Here is a 12,573-nt window from a genome sequence, read left to right as displayed (position 1 = left end):
GAGTCATAATACATTTGTTTTTCCACCATACATTTTTCCATAGGGGATTTTAGAACTACTTCATATAAGGTCTATGTTTCGTGTAGGCTTACCCTGGCGTGATATTTTAATAACCGCGCAAATCTCTCTGGACAAGGTAATTTGTACCAATATATTCGCCTGTAATTTCCCCACAAAAATGAAAAGCTAATTAGCCACGAAGGTGGCTATCATACAGAACTACACAATCTGTGTCACGACTCCGACCGAGGCAGGCTCTCCTTCCCGTTCGGGTGGCGCTCGGCGGTCGTCGTCACCGGCCTATTAGCTGCCACTGATCATTTTCTCCCCCTCCTTATGTGTTCATTGGTTACACCTGTTTTCATTTGTTGGTAATTAGTTGGGCTTATCAGTCAGCCGGCCCGCCTGGTTCTTTGTGCGGGATTGTTAGTTGTTAAGCGTGGTGTCTGTTTTGAACTACGTGTCTACGTGGTTACTGGACTGCTTTCATTCCCCCCGTGTCTGGGGTAGTTTTTTGTGAGCACCCAGTGTATTAGAAGGGTGACTGTAGTTTCTCAGTGTTCATTAAAAGGGAACATTTGTTATTGCACCCTCTGTTTCCTGCGTTTGACTTCGCACTCCGACACCCAGTCCTTACAATCTGTCACAAGCATTGACATAACTCAAGGCGCTGATTGGGAAAACCACCACATTTCTTAATGCAAACTCACATCGACAAGTAGCAAGTCGATATTATAGCCTTTTTAGTTTCATGTGTAAATAATTGGTATTGCGTATTTCTCGTGTGTACTTGTTCAAAAAAATTGTATTAATATGTTTTGAATTACCCTGGCCTTCATAGCTTACTAGCTAACCTTAGGTCTCTCCGTCAATCAGAAGCAAGGATGGTTCTGTGCTATGTATCGTATTGTAACCACTACTCCAATAAGTACGTCGCTGGAGCTGTGTGATGAGGTAAACCCTGTTTGCTAGCTGCTGACAAGCTTTTTTAGTTAGGTCAAAGATCTGTGGTTAGCTAGATGCTTATGAATATTAGCTAGATAACCACTGACTGTAGTTGTGTACAACGCACGTTACCTTCCTTACAAGTAAAAATAAAACCAGCATAGGTTAGCATAATGACTTGTGACCTTTTGTTATTGATAAGTCCTTGTGAGCTAGCCAGCTAGTTAACTCACGGTTTGTGTAGTCATACTTTTTCACGTGGTGACATGGTAGCTATTGTTAGCCCAGCAGGACAGGGATATAGCTAGCTAAATATTGCCTGGTGGGCTAGCTAGTTACGCAGCTTGGTTGGCTACATTAACTAGCTAACGTTGCACTGTATCTCACCGTGGTTTGGTCAGACTTTCCCGACAGGCAGTGACATGTTAGCAAATGTGCCTAACGTAAGCGCTAACTAACAAACGTTAAATATGAAATATTCATGCCCTGGTGAACTAGCTAGAATGTCACCACCCGTGGGGTCTGGGGAAAGTCTGACTAGACGAACGATGAGCTAATGTAACTAGCTAAACTTCAGCTGGCTAGCTAGCTCACAAAGGACTTGCTGGCTTAATAATGTTTTCCCATAAAAAAACACAAACGGTTTTGTTCCTCGAGTGCATCTGTTGTACCTGACTAATCAAATGGCCTGGAAGTCATTTATACATGTCAGCAGGGATGGAATTTAAGCTAGCACGAGCCTTTGTTTTTTCAGACTGGGCTAGTATACAATGTGCCAAACTAGCCTGACAGTAGTGAAATTTTGCATTTATCAACATTGCATGCCACAGATTTAGGACCTGACTGTTACCCGGGCTAGTAGAAATTGTGGTCTGCTGGCCAGTGTCCAAAATCCTTATGTTCCATCCCTGCATGTCAGTCCCTTTCAGACGAGCCCCCTATAACTACTGGTCTTCCTCAGTGACCTCACGGCTGAGGGTTATAACTTTCCTCTTGAGAATTAAAACCAGAAGTAACACAACACTTCTCTTTGTGCAGATAGTACCATAGACAGACATGTTCATCTAGTTGAGCATTCCATATAAGTCGGCCATCCCAGCAGAAATGTCCCATCCACATAGGAATTTAGATGTGCAGATTGGGTATTGATCTGTTTATTTTACCCTTACTATAGTGAAGTCTGTGGGTTATGGTATTTTATTATAGATGTTACCATTTTAGTCATCAACTTAGCTAGCAAAAGTAACTGTCTTGCAGATGGGCGGATCGGAAACCCATTGACAATGCAGCTGCTATTTTCTGGTTAGAATAATAAATGGTCATGTATTTACCAAGAAAAGGTAGCTCATCCACCATGGCAGAAGAGGAAGATCCAGACTGTTGATTGGGAAACAAGAACAAACATGAGGATTGAGTGTTGAGGGACCACGTAACGTAGACACATGGAGTCAGGAAGCAGGTGCAGTTAGTAAGTTTAATAATAACGCCCCGTCTGACATGGACACAAGCAATACTGAGTAATACAGAGCGGGGGAGGATGTGTGACAGACAACTTGTCACATTGTCCAAGGTGTGTTTGTGTTACGATAAACAATGTGTTTTCTGTCCAGATAAAGATGGTGATACAGCATTGAAAAAGACCTCCACTGACCAAATGTCTCTTTGTTTTCTAGTCCATAGGAGTGCATCTCTCATACCATCTGGTGCATGGACATCAGGTGTGTTCCGAGCACGAGCGTAATATTGTGGAGATTACAACACATCGAGCCAGTAGGGACAGGTCAGCAACTCATCAAATAGACATTGTGTAAAACAACCCTTTTCCAAATGTTTTAGACATGAGGCATAACATGCGGAAAATCAGGCTCACCACGAGAAGCAGTCCATGATCAACGCCACCCTCAGCAAGGAGATTTGCTGTAAGTGTATTCTCTCTCATTCTGGGGTAAGGCATATAATTTATAAATCCCATATCAATTCCAACAGTGCTCAAGATAAAGTGAAATGTGTGGTACTACTGAATAAAACTGTGAGGAGATGCACTCAGACCAGCCTTTGTGATTGAACTTAGGTTAACTACTGTCACGCTTGTCGTAACGTTGAAGAGAGGAGGACCAAGGCGCAGCGTGAATGAATACATTCTTGATTTATTTAACGAAGACGAAAATGAAGAACACTTGACAAACTAATACAAAACAATAAACGTGAAGCTAATGAAAACTAGTGCTGACACAAACACTACACATAGACAATAACCCACAATACAAAACAGGCTACCTAAATATGGTTCCCAATCAGAGACAACGCAAAACACCTGTCTCTGATTGAGAACCATATCAGGCCAAACACATAGAAAAAGACAAACCAGACATACAACATAGAATGCCCACACAGATCACACCCTGACCAACCAAAACATAAAACATACAAAGCAAACTATGGTCAGGGCGTGACAACTACATTACTTTAGTTAGCTGTTTTGAGCAAAATTTAAATGTAATATAACCTATTTGAGAAGCCTATTGCTTGTGTATGATCTTTATTCATTGTTCACTTGTTTTTCAACAATGTCAGGTATAGGCAGGGATGACTGGGGCCTTCAGCAAGTAAGTAATTTGAACATCACAGATATAAATTCCCACCTTGCCCATAATAAAGTTAACTATACTTAACAAAATATAAACTTAAATGTTTAGCTGAAATTGTCACGTCCTGACCATAGTTCTTATGTGTTTTGCTTGTTTTAGTGTTGGTCAGGACGTGAGCTGGGTGGGCATTCTATGTTGTGTGTCTAGTTTGTCTGTTTCTGTGTTCGGCCTAATATGGTTCTCAATCAGAGGCAGCTGTCAATCGTTGTCCCTGATTGAGAATCATATATAGGTGGCTTGTTTTGTGTTGGGATTTTGTGGGTGGTTGTTTCCTGTGTCAGTGTTTGTGCCACACGGGACTGTGACGGTTAGTTTGTTTGTTATTTTGTATAGTGTCTTGTTTTCGTGTATATTAAATCATGGAAACTTACCACGCTGCACATTGGTCCTCCGATCCTTCTCGCCTCTCCTCGTCCGAGGAGGAGGAAGAGCTAGACTGCCGTTACAGAAATAAAATATGACTTTTCCCATACGCACAAAAACGACGAGCACAGGTGTGGCATATCAAGAAGCTTATTAAACAGCATGATCATTACAACGGTGCACCTTGTGCTCGTCGTCCTTGCCAGAGTCTTGACCTGACTGCAGTTCGGCGTCGTAACCAACTTCAGTGGGAAAATGCACACCATCGATGGCCGCTGGCATGCTGGAGAAGTGTGCTCTTCCCGAATGAATTCCGGTTTCAACTGTACAGGGCAGATGGCAGACAGCGTGTATGGCTTTGTGTGGGCGAGCAGTTTACTAATGTCAACGTTGTGAACAGAGTGCTTCATGCTGGCGGTGGTGTTATGGTATGGGCAGGTATAAGCTACTGGCAACGAACACAATTACATTTTATTGATGGCAATTTTAATGCACAGATACTGTGATGAGATCCTGAAGCCTACTGTTTGATTCATCGCCATCACCTCATGTTTCAGCATGATAATGCTCAGCACCATGTCGTAAGGATCTGTACATAATTCCTGGAAGCTGAAAATGTCCCATTTCTTCCATAGCTTGCCTACTCACCAGACATTTCACCCATTGAGCATGTTTGAGATGCTCTGCATCGACGTGTAAGACAGCGTGTTCCAGTTCCTGCCAATACCCAGCAACTTCGCACAGCCATTGAAGAGGAGTGGGTCTACATTCCACAGGCCATAATCAACAGCCTGATCAAATCTATGTGAAGGAGATGTGTTGTGCTGCTTGAGGCAAATGGTGATCACACCAGATATGGGTTTTCTGATCCATGCCCCTTTTTTAAAGGTGTGCATAGCTGTTTTCCCAGTCATGGGAAATCCATAGAGTAGGGCCTATGAATTCATTTCAATTGATTGATGTCCTTATACTGTATGAACTGTAACTCAGTAAAATCTTTGAAAGTGTTGCATGTCGTGTTTATTTGTCTTCAGTTACTTTAGTTGGCTGCTTTGAGCAAAACGTATATGTAATCTATTCTGGGAGCCGTGTGTGGAATATTTTTGGACCATTGGATTCCCTGAACAGGTACTGACAGGAGGAGCAATATCAGTCTGTCAGAGGTCGTCACGCTGGATGGAGATGGAGGCTTTGGTGGTCCACACGTTGAATGTAAATAAAGATTACAATAACATCTTACAGGTATGTACTGTATTCATGTTTTCACTGTGAATGGTAATGCCTGCTGGGTAATATTTTTGACCGTTCTGTAAATATGACTTAAATTAAAGAATTTTACCGCCACCGCGTAGCATTCTGGGATCGCCACTGCCAGCTAGCCAGCAATTTTGAATTATTCAAGAGAAGTGAAGGCATGGATTACTTAACGTTATAGGCTATTTTTACAGCGATCAACAACCTATTAACAAAGGCATCAACGAACAAGGTATGGATTTTTGCATGCTTTTATGTGAACGTAATGTACTGAATGTGTGCCACTTGATTAGTCAATGTGAAAATATGAATAAACTTTAGCTGGCTGTTGTGAGTGCTGACGCTCCAAATAGAAAATTGCCTGTGCAAGGTTGATCACTCTTTGGAATATAAACTGAATACAAAACGAAAATAGGATTGCAACAAACTCCCTTCAAATATTGTTTTATTGCCGACACATTTCGGACAAGTTCCTTTGTCAGGACACAGTGACTTAGCAACAGTGGAGTTTTAACCACATTAATGATGATGATGGTAAAGCACAGAGGTGTGGACTCGAGTCACATGACTTGGACTCGAGTCACAAATATGATGACTTGCAACTCGACCTTGACAACAATGACTTGTGACTTAACTTGGATTTGAGCCTTTTGACTCGAACTGACTTGATACCCTCCCTAAGCCCAAATATTTAAAAAGTGTGCAGCGCATCAACTCTTAATTTAACGGATTACAGTTTGAATCGGATAGAAGCCAATCAAATTGTGCCAGCTGATAAAAAGTTGCGCGTGGCAGTGCAGAGGAACATCGGCGAGTGAATTCAGATTGAGCCGTTGGAAAGATGATACCCAAAGTTATTATTTTCAGATATAAAAGACTACACTGTATCAACAAAAAACGGATTGCAATTTGCAAAACATGCGGGAAGAAAATGACAGACTTTGTTCGACATTTGAAGCTGAGCAAAGAACGGTAAATATAGCCGACAGCTATAACATTCATAACTTTGCCCGTGTTTTGCATGTTGGCTAAGGTAACGTTAAATCAATGAGCCTCCACACAGTCAGTCAGTGCTGGAACGTGATCATTGTTAAGATTGAGCTACAGCTGGCTAGGCAGTTGGTAGCCTAAATCCTGCCTGGTGTTACTGCTGCTCCTAAAGCCATAGACATATGTTAGCGTAATGTAACCACACACTGTGAGGTTGGGCGATTTGTGTACAAGCCTACATCGCCCGATAGCGATCCTCGATAGTCGATCGCTGGTGGGGGGTTCTTATGGCTAGTCATGTATTTCCATGGAAATATAACGTTTATTTGGAAAGTAATAAATATATTTTTAAAAGCATTCTTGATTTGCGTAAATGTAATATACCAACTATTACTCTTGTTAAAAATATGAAATCGTATTACATTTGGTGAAGAGCACATTATGACTTGTTTAGTACTTGATACTTGTTGGTCTTGACTTGAGACTTGAGTGCTAAGACTTGAGACTTACTTGTGACTTGTAAAACAATGACTTGGTCCCACCTCTGGTAAAGCATGTTTTGCCCAGTATGTAACTGCACAGCAGACATTTGCTGCACTTTTTAAAAGTGAGTCTGTGAGCAGCATGCTACAACACATGCCCAACCCTCAATGGAGAATGATGTAAGGGATGGGAAGGGATTTCAGGGGAATTCATTGTTTAAAACTGAGCCATCTTCCGTTGGTCCAATCCAATTGGTTCAGGATTATTTTAATCATTTTTGAGTTTACCTTACTCTGACAGATATTTTACCAAATAACAGATCCCCTATAGACCATATGTAGTTTGTTCTCCTGTGTAGAGAGTAGGTTTATAAATATTTTGGCCTAGACAAAATATTTGACCCTTTCATCAAAGATCTGAAAGCTCTAGAGGCGAGTGGCATTAAGATACCGTAAGTCAGTGGTCTCCAACCGGTCGATCGCGATCAACTGGTCGATCTTCAAGGCATTCTTAGTCGATCGCCAAATATTTCTGTAGAAAAGCCAACGAACGATAAAGGCTTGCACTCCTTTTTTAAAATCGTGTTGCGCTATTGCAGGTAGGTGCACTTGATTCAAAAGTCCTGCACACCGGGTAAGCAGTGTTCCCATGAGACAAACTCCGGCGGACTGGCAAATCTATGGCTAAATCGAGTGCACCTACTGCACTGCCCAATCGGATAGCTCAAATCACGGTGGCTACAGCGCTTCCATGACCCTGGCTACAGCCAAAATGAATAGGCTACTAGCCTATGTAAGATTGAATAACTTTTTTAAAACCATGACCACAGAGAGACTGTCAACAAATACAACAAAGAGCTGCTGTTTTTATGAGTGAATTGAAGTTTATATTCAGCACTGTCACTGTTTTTATTCAACACTTACAAAACGCAGGTACCATCAGTCCAGTAAAATAAAAATAAACTATTTCAGTTCATGCTCCACAGTGCCTCACAAGTGCTAAACCAACTGATCTCTTTTGTTTTTTGAAATATAATATGGTCCGATTAACAATCATATAGCCAATATGCTGTGATAATGTATTAGGCCTACTGCCCAAACCTCATTGCTACAAATGCTTGAGGTTAATGTAAAAAAAAACTCAAAAGGTTGGTGACCACTTCTGTAAGTGATAGGCGAGTTCTAAAAGGTACTTTGTGTGCAGTTTCAGGAGACAATTAACGATCTCATTGCGTTGGGGGGTTTCTGGAACACTTCAGAAGTCAGAAGTCATTAATTTCTGTTGCTACTGTGATATTGATTAAAAAAAACTTACAGAACTCACCACACTTGTGTGCCACAGCAAGAACCGTACAGTCATATCAAACCCATTTGCAGGATTTAGACAAGTGTAACAAATTTGGTGTGTGTCAAGTTTGATTCACCTTTCAATCAGCTAACCTACAACCACGTTTGTCAGCCTGTCCTGCAACCATGTCTAGGGCATAACCTGTTCAAGGGCATTGTTTCCTATGATCTTGCTTTGTTGGTTCAGAAAATGTTTACTTATTTACAGTGCCTTGCAAAAGTATTCATCCCCCTTGGTGTTTTTCCTATTTTGTTGCATTACAACCTGTAATTTAAGTATATTTTTATTTGGATTTCATGTAATGGACATACACAAAATTGTCCAAATTGGTTAAGTGACATGTATGAAATAAAATGGAAAAGTGGTGCATGCATATGTATTTACCCCCTTTGCTATGAATCCCCTAAATATGATCTGGCACAACCAATTACCTTCAGAAGTCACATTCCAAGATGGCTTAGCAGTTCAGACGTCATTTCTGTTTCGTATTGTCGTGTCCTGTATATATATATATTTACACCTTTCTTCGCATATCTTTTATATATTTTATTATCCAAGAACTCAACTACAAAAGCTTTCCTGCAAAAGCTTTCCTGCAACCCGCTTCACCAATTACAAAAAAGTATTATTTACCTCAAATCTGAAAATCCACCGTGGAAGCTAGCCAGGGGCTAATTCAGAAGCTAGCCAGAAAGCTAACCAGAAGCTATCCGATAGCTAGCCAGAAGCTAATCTGTAGCTGCCCAGAAATTAGCCGGTCTGCTGGCTAGCGTTGGTGTTTCAGCTGCCCACGTTTTGTGGTCATCAGCTATTCCTTTAGCTCGATAATCTACCGGCACCTTTGTGCAACGCGACTCGGACCGGAGCATTCCGGGACTTTTTTTCTCTCAGTTTCCCCGGATTTCAGCCGCAGGCTCTGGACATTTGCAGCTAGCTAGCTGCAAACCGTGTGACTATTGGCTTACGTCGATCCCGGAGCAAACTCAAATCATTCCGGAGCTAGCCAGCTGAGGAGTTCCATCAGCCATTCCTGGGCTACAGTCACCTATCCGGACCCGTTTTTTGTTTTTTTTGTTTTGTTGTTGCTGCAGATACGGAGCACCACCGGGCCTTCACGACTGACTGCCGACGTTATCTGTCCGAGGGAGTTATCCAACTGGCACCTCCGTCCCGACGTTACCTGAACGCTCATCTGGGGCCCGCTAACCGTTAGCTGTCTTATCGGCTGCTATCTGAATAAGTATATCGGACAATTATTATTATTATTTATTTATTTTATTTTTTTCTTGGGTCACTATATCTATTTTGCCAATTTGGATTGATCCCCTCTACCACACGGAACCCCACTAACCTACCGACGGAAACGCACGAGGTATCTACAAATAGACTTCCATACTATGCTATTTTGCTACCGATAGCCATCTACCCGGCCAGCTGTCTGGATCGCCGTGACCCCAACCAACCTCTACTCACTGGACCCTTATTGATCACTCGATTAAGCATGCCTCTCCTTAATGTAAATATGCCCTGTCCATTGCTGTTCTGGTTAGTGTTTATTGGCTTATTTCACTGTAGAGCCTCTAGCCCTGCTCACTATACCATATCCAACCTCACAGTTCCACCACCCACATATGCGATGACATCACCTGGTTTCAATGATGTTTCTAGAGACAATATCTCTCTCATCATCACTCAATACCTAGGTTTACCTCCACTGTATTCACATCCTGCCATACCTTTGTCTGTACATTATTCCTTGAAGCTATTTTATCGCCCCCAGAAACTTCCTTTTACTCTCTGCTCTAGAAGTTCTAGACGACCAATTCTCATAGCTTTTAGCCGTACCCTTATCCTACTCCTCCTCTGTTCCTCTGGTGATGTAGAGGTGAATCCAGGCCCTGCAGTACCTAGCTCCACTCCTATTCCCCAGGCGCTCTCTTTTGATGACTTCTGTAACCGTAATAGCCTTGGCTTCATGCATGTTAACATTAGAAGCCTCCTCCCTAAGTTTGTTTTGTTCACTGCTTTAGCACACTCTGCCAACCCGGATGTTTTAGCCGTGTCTGAATCTTGGCTTAGAAAGACCACCAAAAATTCTGACATTTTCATCCCCAACTACAAGATTTTCAGACAAGATAGAACGGCCAAAGGGGGCGGTGTTGCAATCTATTGCAAAGATTGCCTGCAGAGTTCTGTTTTACTATCCAGGTCTGTTCCCAAACAATTTGAACTTCTACTTTTAAAAATCCACCTCTCTAAAAACAAGTCTCTCACCGTTGCCGCCTGCTATAGACCACCCTCTGCCCCCAGCTGTGCTCTGGACACTATATGTGAACTGATTGCCCCCCATCTATCTTCAGAGCTCGTGCTGCTAGGCGACCTAAATTTTAACATGCTTAACACCCCAGCCACCCTACAATCTAACTTGACCCTCAATCTCACACAAATTATCAATGAACCTACCAGGTACCACCCCAATTCCGTAAACACGGGTACCCTCATAGATATCATCCTAACAAACTTGCCCTCCAAATACACCTCTGCTGTTTTCAACCAAGATCTCAGCGATCACTGCCTCATTGCCTGCATCCGTAATGGGTCAGCGGTCAAACGACCTCCACTCATCACTGTCAAACGCTCCCTGAAACACTTCAGCGAGCAGGCCTTTCTAATCGACCTGGCCGAGGTATCCTGGAAGGATATTGATCTTATCCCGTCAGTAGAGGATGCCTGGACATTTTTTAAAAATGCCTTCCTCACCATCTTGAATAAGCATGCCCCATTCAAGAAATTTAGAACCAGGAACAGATATAGCCCTTGGTTCTCTCCTGACCTGACTGCCCTTAACCAACAGAAAAACATCCTATGGCGTTCTGCATTAGCATCGAACAGCCCCCGTGATATGCAACTTTTCAGGGAAGCTAGAAACCAGTATTCACAGGCAGTTAGAAAAGCCAAGGCTAGCTTTTTCAAGCAGAAATTTGCTTCCTGCAACACAAATTCAAAAAAGTTCTGGGACACTGTAAAGTCCATGGAGAATAAGAACACCTCCTCCCAGCTTCCAACTGCTCTGAAGATAGGAAACACTGTCACCACCGACAAATCCACTATAATTGAGAATTTCAATAAGCATTTTTCTACGGCTGGCCATGCTTTCCACCTGGCTACCCCTACCCCGGACAACAGCACTGCCCTCCCCTCTGCTACTCGCCCAAGCCTTCCCCATTTCTCTTTCTCCCAAATACAGTCAGCTGATGTTCTAAAAGAGCTGCAAAATCTGGACCCTTACAAATCAGCCGGGCTAGATAATCTGGACCCTTTCTTTCTAAAACTATCTGCTGAAATTGTTGCCACCCCTATTACTAGCCTTTTCAACCTCTCTTTCGTGTCGTCTGAGATTCCCAAAGATTGGAAAGCAGCTGCGGTTATCCCCCTCTTCAAAGGGGGGGACACTCTTGACCCTAACAGCTACAGACCTATATCTATCCTACCCTGCCTTTCTAAGGTCTTCGAAAGCCAAGTCAACAAACAGATTACCGACCATTTCGAATCCCACCATACCTTCTCCGCTATGCAATCTGGTTTCAGAGCTGGTCATGGGTGCACCTCAGCCACGCTCAAGGTCATAAACGATATCTTAACCGCCATCGATAGGAAACAATACTGTGCAGCCATATTCATTGACCTGGCCAAGGCTTTTGACTCTGTCAATCACCACATCCTCATCGGCAGACTCGACAGCCTTGGTTTCTCTAATGATTGCCTCGCCTGGTTCACCAACTACTTCTCTGATCGAGTTCAGTGTGTCAAATCGGAGGGTCTGTTGTCCGGGCCTCTGGCAGTCTCCATGGGGGTGCCACAGGGTTCAATTCTTGGACCGACTCTCTTCTCTGTATACATCAATGATGTCGCTCTTGCTGCTGGTGATTCTCTGATCCACCTCTACGCAGACGACACTATTCTGTATACTTCTGGCCCTTCTTTTGACACTGTGTTAACAACCCTCCAGGCGAGCTTCAATGCCATACAACTCTCCTTCCGTGGCCTCCAATTGCTCTTAAATACAAGTAAAACTAAATGCATGCTCTTCAACCGATCGCTGCCTGCACCTGCCCGCCTGTCCAACATCACTACTCTGGACGGCTCTGACTTAGAATATGTGGACAACTACAAATACCTAGGTGTCTGGTTAGACTGTAAACTCTCCTTCCAGACTCACATCAAACATCTCCAATCCAAAGTTAAATCTAGAATTGGCTTCCTATTCCGCAACAAAGCATCCTTCACTCATGCTGCCAAACATACCCTTGTAAAACTGACCATCCTACCAATCCTCGACTTCGGTGATGTCATTTACAAAATAGCCTCCAAAACCCTACTCAATAAATTGGATGCAGTCTATCACAGTGCCATCCGTTTTGTCACCAAAGCCCCATATACTACCCACCACTGCGACCTGTACACTCTCGTTGGCTGGCCCTCGCTTCATACTCGTCGCCAAACCCACTGGTTCCAGGTCATCTACAAGACCCTGCTAGGTAAA

At 42.9% G+C, this 12,573-nt stretch overlaps 1 long non-coding RNA gene across 1 annotated transcript; it reads left to right on the top strand.

Moving 5' to 3' along the window:
• Positions 1 to 662: 662 nt before the first annotated feature.
• On the top strand, positions 663 to 4,965 carry LOC139535359 (uncharacterized). Its single transcript, XR_011667108.1, has 4 exons — positions 663 to 954; positions 2,619 to 2,663; positions 2,782 to 2,890; positions 4,592 to 4,965. It is a non-coding gene; the product is annotated as an uncharacterized lncRNA (long non-coding RNA).
• The last annotated feature ends 7,608 nt before the right edge of the window (positions 4,966 to 12,573 follow it).

This window comes from Salvelinus alpinus, chromosome 12, assembly GCF_045679555.1.
Source record: "Salvelinus alpinus chromosome 12, SLU_Salpinus.1, whole genome shotgun sequence".
Lineage (NCBI taxonomy): Eukaryota > Metazoa > Chordata > Actinopteri > Salmoniformes > Salmonidae > Salvelinus > Salvelinus alpinus.
This window is presented reverse-complemented; position numbering and strand designations above follow the sequence as displayed.